This window comes from Scyliorhinus torazame, chromosome 7 (assembly GCF_047496885.1).
Source record: "Scyliorhinus torazame isolate Kashiwa2021f chromosome 7, sScyTor2.1, whole genome shotgun sequence".
Classification (NCBI taxonomy): Eukaryota; Metazoa; Chordata; class Chondrichthyes; order Carcharhiniformes; family Scyliorhinidae; genus Scyliorhinus; species Scyliorhinus torazame.
The window spans coordinates 138,059,373-138,074,546 of record NC_092713.1 but is presented as its reverse complement, the minus strand read 5'-3'; positions in this window follow the sequence as shown (position 1 = coordinate 138,074,546).

Below are 15,174 nucleotides of genomic sequence, written 5' to 3'. Positions count from 1 at the left end.
GCCTGTCGACATGTCTGTTGGAACAACAAGTAAAATGGTGAGGTCTGCTTGGGGAAGATGGGGTGGAGGATGGGGGCCCTTGTAAGACATTCAGTGCCTGATTCAGTGAAGCAACATTGTTGGGGGGTGGGGGCAGAAATCCAAACCAAGCCCTCCACCATGTGCCACACCACTCCCTGTTGACTTCACCAGTGTTAAATAAAAGAACTAGGAACAAACATCGTTACAAACTTAGCAACAGCCAGAAGAAATAAATTAATAATTAAACTGTGGGTAGTTGATCTTGTTTAAATTGTGCTGATTGGAATGCTTTTCCATTTTTTTTCATTCAAGTGATGTGGGTTTTGCTGGCTAGGCCAGCATTTGTTGACCATCCCTAATTGCCCTTGAGAAGGGGATGGTGATTTTGCCCTAAGCACCCTCATCTAGATCATTAATCTATTTCCTGAAAGGCAATGATCCTACTAGCAGCCCTTGGGGAACTCCACTGTACTAAAGCACAATTGTGGTGGTGAGGTACCTTTGTGAACCACTGCAGTCCATGTCGTGTAGGTATACCCACAATGCTGTTAAGGAGGGCGTTCCAGGATTTGTGAAGGAATGGCGACATTGTTCCAAGCCAGGATTGTGAGTGACTTGGAGGGGAACTTGCAGGGGGTTGTGTCCTCAGGTATCTGCTGCCCTTGTCCTTCTAGATGGTAGCGGTCATGGATTTGGAAGGTGCTGTCCAAGGAGCTCTGGTGAGTTCCTGCAATGTATTTTGTAGATGGTACACATTGCTGCTACTGTGCACCGTTGATGAAGAGAGTGAATGTTTGTGGAAGAGGTGTCAATCAAGTGAGCTGCTTTGTCCTGAATGGTGTCAAGCTTCTTAAGTGTTTTTGAAGCTGTGATGAGGCCAGGAGCTGTGTCTATCACTTGCTACTTATGCTGCCTGGCACCATTTTGAGCCTAAAATGGCAGCCATAACAATACGCTACTGAGTTGCCCAGTGATACAGTTCACAAAATGGGAAAGGGGTGAAACATTTGAGGAACTATGAGTCATTGTTGATTTTATCATCGTACTGTCATGTGAGAGTACCTTTAAGAAATAGGTGCTTATAAATGGGTGTGTATATAAATATCTGTAGTGAGAGTACCTTTAAGAAATTGGTGTTTATTACTGCAGTGATGTCAGAGAGTGGGTGGAGCTGGGCTGTCTGTCAGCATTTTACTTTTGTTTTAGGCTGTTTGCTGCAGGGTGTGTTTTAGTTTCATTTTCAGAGCTGGATATCTGCAGTCACAGCCAGAAGGTGTATTAGAGTCTCTCTCTGTAATCTAAAAACTGTAAATCGATCCTTTGGTGATTTAAAACTAATAACAGTAGTGACTTTAAGACTGATGTCTTTCTGTAAAAAGGTGTTTTTAAATCTTATGGATGTTAAAAGGAAAGCTTAAAGGATTACTTAGTGTTGTATTCTTTGGGGGTTGTATTTGAATTAATGGTTGCTGAGATGTTCAGTGTATGTTTTAAAAAGGTTAACTTGAGTTCATAGAATAAACATTGTTTTGCTTTAAAAAATACTTTTCCATTTCTGCTGTACCACACTTGTGTGCTCCCCATACCACAATCCATTAAAAGTTGTGGGTCAGGTGAACTCCATGATGCACTTTGGGGTTCTCTAAAGCTTGCCCATAACAAATTGGGGGCTTGTCCGGGATAAAAGTCTATCTATTGGATTGGCTTAGTGAATTTAAAGACTGTGAGGGGTGAGCATATTGTGGTTGCTTTTCAGGAGTGATATTTTAGTTTAAGTAGGGAGTGTGTTGTGGACAATGGCTCTTTCAGAGGCGCTGAAGTTTTTGGGGGTGGAGACGGTCACACGCATTACCTTACGGACAGAGACTAAAAGCAGACTGTTAGATTTGGCAAAAACATTGCAATTAAAATTACCTGACAAAATGCGAAAAGATGAGGTAATTATGGCGGTGGCTGAGCATTTAAAGTTGACTGAGATACAGTCTGACTCATTAGAAGTGGCAAAGATCCAGTTGCAGATTAAGCAACTTGACCATGAAAAAGAATTAAAGCAGCTTGAATATGCAATGAGAGAAAAAGAAAGAGAAAGGGAGATACAGATCAGGGAAGAGGAAAAGGAGAGAGAAGAAAGAACCAAAGAAAGTGATAGAGAGGAAAAGGAAAGAGATAGAGAGGAAAGGGAAAAAGAGAGAGAGCTTGAACTTCAGAAAATGGCTATGAAACATAACAGTCAGCTAAAATTGGCAGACGTTAAGGGTAGCGTACAATTGGAGGATAGTGATGAGGATAGTGAGAAAGAGCGTCATAGTCGAAGGCTTGGTGGGGATCTATTTAAATATGTCCAAGCATTGCCAAGGTTTGAGGAGAAGGAGGTGGAAGCCTTTTTCATTTCATTTGAGAAGGTAGCTAAACAAATGAAATGGCGCAGGACATGTGGGTATTACTGATTCAAACAAAGCTGGTAGGTAGGGCTAGTGAAGTGTTTGCTTCACTACCGGAGGAAGTATCCGGGACATATGAGGAAAAAATCCATCTTAGTTGCATATGAACTAGTGCCTGAAGCCGACAGACAAAGGTTCAGAAATTTAAGGAAAGAATTTGGTCAAATATACATGGAGTTTGAAAGGCTCAAACAGAGTAATTTTGATAGGCGGATAAGGGCTTTGAAAATAGACCAAACGGATGAAGCTCTCAGAGAAATTATACTTTTGGAGGAGTTTAAAAATTCAATTCCTGATGTAGTGAGAACTCATGTGGAAGAGCAGAGGGTTAAAACTGCGAGTTTGGCAGCAGAAATGGCAGATGCTTATGAATTAGTTCATAAATCAAAGCTTGGTTTCCGACATCAGTTTCAGCCTGTGAGGGATAGAAACTGGGGACATGAAAAATACTCAAGTGGTAAAAGTAAAGGTGATCTGATGGGAGATGATAAGGAGAGTGTACCTCCGATTAAAAAAGAAATCCAGGAGGGTGGAAAAGAAATGAAAAGTTTAAAATGTTTTCACTGTAATAAACTAGGCCATGTAAAGTCACAGTGTTGGTGGTTGAAGAAAAGCACTGGGAAGGCTGATATGGTAAAACAGGATAAGACAGTGGGGTTTGTTAAAGTGGCAAAGGAAAGCCCAAGTGAAGCAAAGGAGGTGCAAAAGATTGTACAGCCTGATCAAGAGGTGATTGATAAGAAGGTGCCAGATCTCTTTAAAGAATTTACATGTGTGGGTAAAGTTTACTCATGTGTATCAGGAGGAGCAGGTAAAGAAGTCACAATTTTAAGAGATATGGGAGCTAGTCAATCTTTAATGGTAAGAGATGAGGAGTTATGTAGTTTGGGATAAATGTTGCCAGAAAAGGTGGTAATATGTGGAATTCATGGTGAGAGGAGTAGTGTTCCATTATATAAGGTAAGGTTGGAAAGTCCAGTGAAGAGTGGTAGTAGGAGTAATGGACAAACTATCTTGTCCAGGAATACAGTTTATCTTGGGTAATGATATAGCTGGATCGCAGGTGGGAGTGATGCCTACTGTGGTTGATAAGCCAATGGAAAATCAGACAACTGAAGTGTTGAAGGACGAATATCCTGGGATTTTTCCGGATTGTGTAGTAACAAGGTCGCAAAGTCACAGGTTAAGACAAGCGTTAAATCAAAGAGTGAAGATGAAGTTGAAGTGCAATTATCAGAAACGATTTTTGATCAGATGGTTGAAAAAGAACAAGAACAGGTGGAGGATGATGCGGATATTTTTAGTTCAGGAAAATTGGCGGAGTTACAACAGAAAGATGTAGAAATAAAACGGATGTATCAGAAAGCATACATGGAAGAGGAATCTGCGTGTATACCAGAGTGTTATTACCGTAAAAGTGATGTATTTATGAGAAAATGGACACCATTACATATGCAGGCAGATGAAAAGTGGGCAGAAGTTCATCAAGTAGTATTGCCGGTAGGGTACAGAAAGGAGGTGTTGCGAGTTGCACATGAGGTACCAATGGGAGGTCATTTTGGAATAAGGAAAACTCAAGCTAAAATCCAGAAACATTTTTATTGGCCTGGACTACATAAAGATGTAATTAAATTTTGTCAATCATGTCACACATGTCACGTGATAGGGAAACCTCAAGCAGTGATAAAACCAGCGCCCATAATACCCATTCCAGCATTTGAGGAACCTTTTACAAGGGTCCTAATTGATTGCGTAGGACCGCTTCCTTAAACAAAAAGTGGGACTAAATATCTTTTGACTATAATGGATGTGTCTACTAGGTTTCCAGAGGCCATTCCAGTATGTAATATTACAGCTAAAAAGATTGTGGAGGAGTTACTTAAATTCTTTATTAAATATGGACTACCCACAGAAATACAATCGGATCAAGGATCAAATTTTACCTCAATGTTATTCAAAGACGTTATGGATAGCTTAGGAATAAAACAATTTAAATCAACTGCGTACCATCCAGAATCGCAGGGAGCGTTAGAAAGGTGGCATCAGACATTAAAGACAATGTTGGGGGCTTATTGTCACGATTATCCAGAGAATTGGGATACAGGATTTCCATTCATACTGTTTGCAATTAGGGATGCTCCTAATGAGTCAACCAAATTTAGTCCTTTTAAACTAATTTTTGGTCATGAGGTAAGAGGACCACTTAAATTGATTAAGGAAAAATTGGTGAATGAGAAATCGGAAATTACATGATTGGATTACGTGTCAAATTTTAGGGAACGATTAAATAGAGCAGGTGAATTGGCTAGACAACATTTAAAAGTTGCACAAAATGTGATGAAACGGGTAGCAGACAAGAAATCCAAAGTTTGTAGTTTTGCCAATGGAGATAAAGTTTTAGTGTTGTTTCCAGTGGTAGGTGAGCCTTTAAAAGCAAGGTTTGGGAAACCTTATCACATTGAAAGGAAATTAAGTGAGGTGAATTATATGGTAAAAGCGCCAGATAGAAGGAAAACTCACCCAGTGTGTCAGGTGAATATGCTCAAAAGGTACTTTGAAAGGGAAGGAGCAAAAAGGAGGTTTTAACGATTCTAACTCAAAGTGACGAACCAAATCCAGATGACTGTGAATTTGACATACCTCAAATTAAATTGGAATATGAGGATGTTCTTAAAAATTGGGATAAATTATTGAGTTACCTTCCAGAGGAAAAACAAAATGACCTGAAAGAGGTATTGATATCACATGGGCAAGTTTGTGGAGATAAATTGGGAAGTACTAAAATGGCTATGCATGATGTAGATGTGGGAAAGGCTGTTCCAATCAAACAACATCCATACAGACTTAACACTTCAAAATTGGCACAGGTAAACAAAGAGATTGAGAGTATGCTTAAAAATGGCATAATTGAAGTGGGTTGCAGCCAATGGAACTCACCCATAGTGATGGAACCAAAACCAGACGGTACCCAACGGTTGTGTGTGGACTATAGAAAGATTAATGCAGTTACAAGAACGGAATCTTATCCAATCCCATGTTTGGAGGATTGCATTGAGAAAGTGGGACAATCAGCTTTTATTTCTAAACTGGATTTACTTAAAGGTTACTGGCAGGTACCTATATCTGAAAGGGCGAAGGAGATTTCAGCTTTTGTGACTCCAGATGGTATGTACCAATTAAAAGTTATGCCATTTGGCATGAAAAACGCCCCAGCCACATTTCAATGTTTAACTAACAAAGTCGTTTCAGGATTACCCAATTGTGCGGCATACATCGACAATCTGGTAATTTTCAGCCAGACATGGAAAGAACATTTAAAACATCTGATGGAGTTACCGATCAACTTCAGGAGGCGGATTTGGTGGTAAACCTGGCCAAAAGTGAATTTGGAAAAGCCCAAGTCACTTTCCTTGGCCAGACAATCGGATAGGTTTGAATGGTCACACGGGATGTGAAACCACCAGTTATTAAGGAGTTTCTGATACCTCAAGACGAAGGGAAATAATGCGAGTTCTTGGCATGAGTGGATTTGATCAAACATTTGTTTAAAGGTTTTGTAGCATGGTTGCTCCACTGATGGACTTGCTGAAGAAACGTCAAAGGTTTCAGTGAACAGCGGACTTTCAATAGGTATTTGACTGTCTGAAAGCTGTGATAACCAATGCTCTTGTGTTGGAGAATTACAAGGGACTCTGTGATCATTTGAACTAAAGTATCTGACTTTAAAGAGAAATGCCGAGGTGTAGAGAAATGGGCAGATCGTGCAGAGACCTTCTTGTTCAAAGAGACTGTCAATCGAGAAGGATTTCAGTTGGAGGAAGAAAAACGGGGGAAAAATGGACTATATTATTATACCTGTTTGCGTGTGTTGTTTTTTGAAATGAAATAGTATATTTACTGTGTGCATTTCTTAAAGGATAGTGAAAAGGTGAAAAATGAAACCATAAAATCATAGAATCATAGAATTTACAGTGCAGAAGGAAACCATTCGGCCCATCAAATCTGGACCAGTCCTTGGAAATAGCACCCTACCCAAGCCCACACCTCCACCCTATCCTCGTAACCTAGTAACCCAATAACTCAATGCATTCTATGCTATGTTCAAGCAGGAAACCAAACCGTTGCTAACCGCCCCAGCAGCCTAGGGCACACGCATACCTACCATCACAGCTTCCGAAGTCAGTTTGGACTTCTTGAAAGTGAACCCTTGGAAAGCGACTCGTCCTGAAGGGGTCCCTTATCGAGCACTCAGATCCTGCATGGATCAACTGGCAGTTATGTTCACAGATATCTTCAACCTCTCCCCGTTCCGTTCCGAGGTTCCCACCTGCTTCAAGAAGACCACCATCATACCGGTGCCAAAGAAGAACCAGGCAACATGCCTCAATGTCTACCATCCGGTGAAGTTGATGGGTTTTTTTTTTCTCTTGGAGGGAGGTGTCATGTGAGAGTACCTTTAAGAAATGGGTGTTTATAAATGGGTATGTATATAAATATCTGTCGTGAGAGTACCTTTAAGAAATGGGTGTTTGTTACTGCAGTGATGTCAGAGAGTGGGTGGAGCTGGGCTGTCTGTCAGCATTTTACTTTTGTGTTAGCTTGTTTGCTGCAGGGTGTGTTTTAATTTCATTTTCAGAGCTAGATAGCTGCAGTCACACCCAGAAGGTGTATTAGAGTATCTCTCTGTAATCTAAAAACTGTAAATTGATCCTTTGGTAATTTAAAACTAATAACAGTAGTGACTTTAAGCCTGACTTCTTTCTGCAAAAAAGTGTTTTTAAGTCTTATGGATGTTAAAACGAAAGCTTAAAGGATTACTTAGTGTTGTATTCTTTGGGGGTTGTGTTTGAATTAATGGTTGCTAAGATGTTCACTGTATGTTTTAAAAAGGTTAACTTGAGTTCATAGAATAAACATTGTTTTGCTTAAAAAAATACTTTTCCATTTCTGCTGTCCCACACCTGTAGAGTGGGCCATGTGCTCCCCATACCATAATCTATTAAAAGTTGTGGGTCAGGTGAACTCCATGATACACTTTGGGGTTCTCTAAACCCTGGCCCATAACAGTACATAAATACCATCGCACAACATTGAATATTAAAATGCCAGATAATTGACCCAGTTACACTATAACATGATATATAGTTTAAAACGATTGGCAGGAAATATTGGTTACAAGAGCAATCTCACGCTAAGGCCGAGAGCTACCTGTCGGCTATTATTATAAGTCAATTCTAAGAACCAGTCTACGCTCTATATGGTTACATTAATGCGAAAGGATGTACAAATATCAGTCTGATGCAACCACTGACCTTTATTCTTTCCTTGGTGACAATTAAAAATACACCTTGGTTCTTGCAATGACCATTCAGTATATGGGTGGATAATGTGATAGTTGCCAAGTACAAACCGCAGCAGCTTAAAGCAAATGCATTAGAAATTTACTGTACAGTTATTCTCCCTCTATTTTTCTCTTTCGGCTGCTCACATCATGCCACCTCATCCTGCAATGGCCACTCCAAGATGTGAGATAATTTGGGAACCTCCCTTTCCTCTCTCAGACTTTGAGGCTCCCTATTTTTTTGCATTCTTTTTCCTAGTTTCACCCATGGGATGTGTGCGTTGCTGGTATTTATTTTCCACCCCTAGTTGCTCATGAGAAGGTGGTGGTGAGCTGAGTTTTTGAACCGCTGCAGTCCCTGTGGTGTAGATGCACCCACAGTGCTGTGAGGGAGGGAATTCCAGGATTTTGCCCAACGACACTCCTGACTCATGCCTTGTTGATGATTGACAGACTTTGGGGAGTCAGGAAGAAAGTTACTTGCCACAGGATTCCGAGTCTCCGACCTGCTTTTTTAACCATAGTATTTATCTGGCTGGTTCAGTCCAGTTTCTGCTCAATGGTAGTGGGGGATTCAGTAATGGTAACATGATTAAATGTCAAGGGGCGGTGGTTAGATCCTCTCTTGTAGATGGTCATTGCCTGGCACTTGTGTGACACGAATGTTACTTGTCCCTTGTCAGCCCATGTCTGGATATTGTCCCGGTTTTGCAGCATTTGGACACGGACTGCTTCAGTATCTGAGGAGCCGTGAATGATGCTGAACATTGCGCAATCATCAGTGAACATCCCCACTTCTGACCTTATAATGGAACAAAGGTCATTAATGAGGCAGCTGAAGATGGTTGGACCTAGGACACTACCCTGAGGAACTTCTCCAGTGATGTCCTGAGACTGAGATTACTGACCTTCAACAAGCACAACCACCTTTGTGCCAGGTATGAGTTCAACCAGCTGAGAATTTTCCTCCTAATTTCCATTGACTCGTTTTTCAAGGGCCCCTTGATGCCATATTCAGTCAAATGCTGCCTTGATGTCAAGGGCAGTCACTCTCACCTCACCTCTGGAGTTCATCGCTTTTGTCCGTTTTTGAACCAAGGCTGTAATGAGCTTAGGGGCTGAGTTATCCTGGCAGAACCCAAACTGAGCATCAATGAGGAGGTTATTGTTAAGTAGGTGCTGCTTGATAGCACTGTTGATGATCCGTTCCTTCGCTTTACTGATGATTGAGAGTAGACTGATAGGGAAGTAATTGCCTGGGTTGGATTTGTCCTGCTTTTTGTGTCCAACATAACTGGGCAATTATTCACATTGCCGGGTAGATGCCAATGTTGTTGTAGCTATACTGGTACAGCTTGGCTATGGGGCGGCAAGTTCTGGAGCACAAGTCTTCAGTACAGTTTCCAGAATTAATCAGGGCCCTTAGCCTTCAGCCGTTTTTTGATATCACAAGAGTGAATCAAATTGACTGAAGACTGGAATCTGCCGTGCTGGGAACCTGAGGAGGAGACCGAAATGGATCATCCACTCAGCACTTCTGGCTGAAGATGGCTGCCTTGTCTTTTGTAATGATATGCTGGACTCCCACATCATTGATTTTTCTTTTATAAATTTAGAGTACCCAATTCATTTTTTCCAATTAAGGGAAAATTTAGTGTGGCCAATCCAGCTAGCCTGCACATTTTTGGGTTGTGGGGGCAAAACCCACGCAAACACGGGGAAAATGTGCAAACTCCACACGGACAGTGACCTCGGCGCCGCGAGGCAGCAGGGCTAACCCACTGTGCCACCGTGCTGCCCACCCCCACATCATTGATGATGGCGATATTTGTGGAGCCTCCTCCTCCAGTGAGTTGTCTAATTGCCCATGTCCATTTATGTCTGGATGTTGCAGGACTGCAGAGCTTAGATCTTCCCCCTGGTTGTGGGATCATTTAGCTCTATCTAACAATTGTTGCTTTCGCTGTTTGGCATGCAAATAGTCCTGTCTTGTAACTTCACCAGATTGACACGTCATTTTTAGGTATGCCTAGTGCTGTTCCTGGCATGCCCTGCTGCACTCTTCATTGAACCAGGCTTGATGGTAAAGATAGAGTGGGGAATACGACGGGCCGTGACGTGACAGATTGTGGTTGTATACAATTCTGCTGCTGCTGATGGTTCACAGCGCCTCATGGAGTTGAAGATAATGAACTTGGCCTTTGAGGAATGGCAGCTGCAAGTCCAGTCCCGACTGCTGTGTCTCCAATATCTTGGCACCAGTGGAAACTCTAGTAACATGCATCTCTGGCCTTCCCCTTTCCTTGATCTGATTTACTGACGCGTGACAAAAACTCAGGACAACTGATGAATGCAATCGGCCTTTGAAGATCTTTGTGAAAGAATACTTTGCGAAAGTAATTTTAAACATGTGAGCAAGTGAAATATTCAGGGTCTCTTGCCCCAGTTTGAGAAACAAAAGCAATGAGATTGAAATGAAGTAAGCCAGCAGCCAATGCTGCTCCTGAATTAACCAGGTCCTTGGCTCATTGTCTGCCGATACATTTTCCTGAGCCATTTTTGACAGTGGTGCTTTGCCATTGCTTTCCACTCTGAGGGCGAGGAAGAAGGTCCCATTCGATCTCAGGCGGGACGGGAATTGAACCTGCACTGATGGTGCTGTTCTGAATCACGTGCTTTCCACCTAGCCAACTGAACTGACTGAAAGTAAATGCGCTTTTTAAAAGAAATAACACGATCTCCTTTACCAGAAACAGAAACAAAATGAAACGCTTACTTTCGTGTCATGATTTAACACCCCTTAGAAACATCTCAACCACATCGCAAATACTGAACTGATTAGAGTGTTACTTGCGTAAATCCAGCTGCCTGCGTGTGCGAAGCAATATTCCTCAAAGAAACATGAGACAAAAAAAAGAACCTCTTTTTCCTGTTCTTGTCGGGGAGCAAATGTTTGACTGGAGAACTCCATGCTCACTTTCAAATAAAGTGAAGGGATCTTTAAAAAGCCATCAAATTAGTGGAGTAGGCTGTCTTTAATTTGCCCGTATTTACCTTAATTGTGATTGGTCCCATGGAAGAGAAAGTTAAAAGTGTTGCCCAGCCTCCCATGCAAAAGGGTTTGAATGAAACTCGTCCTTGGTCCACATCTAATAGGGGAGCTGCATCCAAAATTTCTCTGCAAATTAGACATCAGCCAGGGTAAAATGAAGGCAAAGACTGACAGAAAAGCGATTATCGGAAGAGTAGGTGGTCTTTAACAGAGAAATGTTCAGGTTCACAGTAGGTACATTCCACCAAGGGAGAAAGGTAGGGGAAGTAAAAGCAGGGCTCCTTGGATGATGAGCGAGATAGATGAGATGATGAAACAAAAAAAAGGATGTATGATGCATGTCCAGTATCATAGAATCGTGGGATCCCTACAGAGCAGAATGAGGCCATTCAGTCCACCATGTCTGCACCAACCCTCTGAATGAGCACCCTACCTATGCCTACTGCCCCGCCCTATTCTCATAACCCCACCTAACCTACAGATCTTTGTGTACTAAGGGGCAATTTAGCATGGACAAGCCACCCAACCTGCAGATCTTTGGACAGTGGTCCAAAGTGAAACTGGAGCACCTGGAGAAAACCCACGCAGACACGGGGATGATGTGCAAAGTCCACACAGACAGTCACTCAAGGCCAGAATTGAACCCAGGTCCCTGGTGCTGTGAGCAGCAGTGCTAATCACTGTGCCAGCATACCTCCCTAACCTAAATCTTGCAAACTTCCCTCACAAAGATTGGATAATCCTTCCGTATGGTTTCGAAATGGGAACATTCCACGCGTGAAGCGAACATGATAACCTCTACACAACAGAAACAAGTAAATGGCGCGTCAATCCCTCAAACTCCCAACACAATCCCAGGGCCACCAAAACTCCAACAATGGGCAGAATTCTCCGTTGGCCGACGCCGGAATCCCGAAACGCGATTGGGTGGAGAATAGGTCTGACATCAAATTACGGTGGGTGCCAATTTGAGGCCAAATCGCGATTCTCCATCACCTCGACAGCGCCGTCAATGTGTACTGGAACGCACGTACAGTAAACATCAATTGCATATCATTAGCAGACCCAACTTGGTATTCTCCAAGACCTCCGCGATTCTCCTCCTCCGATGGGCCGAGTTCCCGACAGGGCGGTTCACTTGTGCCACAGAGAGAAGCGACTGGGCTGCCCCCCCCCCCCCACGCACCCCCCCCCACCCATCCCCCGCAGCCGCCACCCACTGGCAGCCCACCCAGGGCAACACCCACAGTAGCCCCAGCAGGGGCTGCAGTGCATACGCCTGGCAAGGGCAGTGCCAGCCGATGGGACCCCGGCATCAGGGACGGGTGCCAGGGCCAGAGGCCCCAGACGGTGCCGGCCACCAATGGGGCTAGGGGTGCGGGAATGGAGGGGGACATGCAGGGGCAGAGCCCACAGTGCCAACTGGAGCCACCATGTTGCCCAGTGGATCTGGTTTGGCAAAGCGATACGCACCATGCTAGCATGTCGGCCTTTCACCCCCTGCAGATAATGGATATTGGAATTCAACCAGAAATGGTGGACTTTCTGCTAGTCGCTGCAGCCCTGGCGGGTGCCCTGCGGCTGTGCGAGCTGGAGCTGCTCGAGGAGGAGGAAGCTGCAGAGGCGGAGCATGCCACAGAGGGACAGATGGCAGCACCCAGATTGGACAGCCGAAAGAGGAGGTGGCGCATGTGTCGTGTTGGATGTTCTGATGCACAAATGATCCAACACGGCTTTAGATGGTACAACTCTGTTTTATTGTCTTCACAACGACAACTACTAACTGCTGGCTTGGGTACGTGCTTCACCAACTAACCTGTGGACCCAGCCCTATCACTATCTTAGTGAGGCACTCGGCACATGGTCTATGTCTGAGTGGCATGCTGTGAGCGCTGTGCTCTGAGCTATCTCCTGGAAGAATGAGCGGGAACTGTGGTGTTCCCTGTTTTATAGTGCGTGTGCTCTCACTGGTGATCGGGGTCAGGAACATGAATGGATGGCACAGTAGTCCTGAGGGTGCGACCCATCAACAGCTGGTCTGGCGTGAGGCCCGTGGACAGTGGGGCCGAGCGATAGGCCAGCAGGGCTAAATAGAAGTCAGATCCGGCATCAGCAGCCTTGCAGAGGAGCCGCTTCACAATGTGGACGCCCTTTTCTGCCTTGCCATTCGACTGAGGATGCAAGTGACTGGACATCATGTGTGTGAAGTTGTATGAAGTGGCAAAGGAAGACCATTCTTGGCTCGCAAAGCAAGGCCCGTTGTCAGACATGACGGCAAGGGGAATTCCATGGCGAGCAAAGGTGTCTTTGCATGCCCGGATGACAGCTGATGATGTCATGTCGTGCAGGCGTATGACCTCCGGATAACTTGAGAAGTAGTCAATCAGAATAATGTAGTCCCTGCCGAGCGCATGAAAGAGGTCCACGCCCATCTTCACCAGGGGGAACGTGACCAACTCATGGGGCTGAAGTGTCTCAGGGGATTGCGCCGGCTGAAACCTTTGGCATGTGGGGCAGTTGAGCACCATGTTGGCAATGTCGTCACTGATGCCCGGCCAGTACACAGCCTCTTGGGCCCTCCGCCTGCACTTTTCAACTCCGAGATGGCCTTCGTGCAGTTGTTCGAGGACAAGCCGGTGCATGCTGTGTGGGATCACGATCCGGTAGAACTTCAAGAGGACACCATCAATGACGGCCAAGTCATCCCGGACATTGTAAAATTGTGGGCACTGCCCCTTTAGCCACCCTTCCGTCATGTGGCACATTACACGCTGTAGAAGGGGGTCAGCCGCAGTCTCACGGCGAATGTCGGCCAGACGTGCGCCAGTGGCCGGCAGATTGGCCGATGTGAAGGTTACTTGTGCGTCGACCTGACAAACGAACCCCTCCGAGTCGGGCGGTGTGTTAACCGCCCTGGACAGAGCATCTGCAATGATGAGATCTTTTCCCGGGGTGTAGACAAGTTGGAAGTCGTACCTCCGGAGCTTGAGCAGAATGCGCTGGAGGGGTCACATCATTGAGGTCCTTCTGAATGATACCGACCAGGGGGCGATGGTCGGTCTCCACAGTGAACTGCAGAAGACCATATACATAATCGTGAAATTTGTCGATGCCAGTCAACAGGCCTAGGCACTCCTTCTCAATCTGCGCATAGTGCTGTTCTGTGGGGGTCATGGCCCGCGACGCATAGGCAACCGGGGCCCATGATGCGGTGTCGTCCCGTTGCAGGAGTATCGCCCCAATGCCGGACTGGCTGGCGTCAGTTGAGATCTTTGTTTCCTGTGTGGTATCGAAAAACGCCAGTACCGGGGCGGTGGTGAGCTTGACCTTGAGCTCCTCCCATTCACTCTGGTGTGCGGGCAGCCACTGGAATTCTTTTTGACCAGGTGGCGAAGAGCAGTCGCGTGCGAAGCAAGGTTAGGAATGAACTTCCCCAGGAAGTTGACCATCCCGAGAAAGCACAGCACTGCCTTCTTGTCTGACGGCTGCTGCATGGCTGCAATGGCTGCCACTTTGTCGGCATCCGGCCACACACCCGACCGGGTGATGTGGTCCCCCAAAAACTTTAGCTCAGTCTGGCCAAAAGAGCACTTGGCTCGGTTGAGGCGCAGGCGCTGATCTCGTATCCGTGCAAAGACACGCTGGAGACGACTGATGTGCTCCTGTGGTGTGGTGGACCAGATGATAACGTCATCTACATAGACGCGTACCCCTTCGATGCCCTCCATCATCTGTTCCATGATGCGATGGAACACCTCGGAGGGCGAGATGATGCCGAATGGCATCCTCTTGTAGCAGTATCTGCCAAATGAACTGTTGAAAGTGCACAGCTTCCTGCTGGACTGATCCAATTGAATCTGCCAAAAACCCTTTGAGGCATCAAGCTTGGTGAATATTTTTGCCCGAGCTATTTCGCTCATGATTTCTTCTCGTTTGGGTAGTGTTCCCTCATAATGTTGTTATTCAAATCTTTTGGGTCGATACAGATCCGGAGCTCGCCGGAGGGCTTCTTGATGCACACCATGGAGCTGACCCATGGCGTTGGCTCCGTGACCCGGGAAAGCACTCCTTGGTCCTGCAGGTCCTGCAGCTGCTGCTTGAGGCGGTCCTTGAGTGGTGCTGGGACCCTACAAGGTGCGTGAATGACCGGGGTGGCATCCGGTTTGAGCCGTATTCTGTACGTGTAGGGCAGTGTGCCCATGCCCTCGAAAACCTCCTGGTTGTGCGCGAGGAGTAAGTTGAGCTGCGCCCTAAAGTCGGCATCTGGGAAATCGGACGTGCCTTCTGGAGACAGAGTGTGTACCCGCTGAACGAGGTGG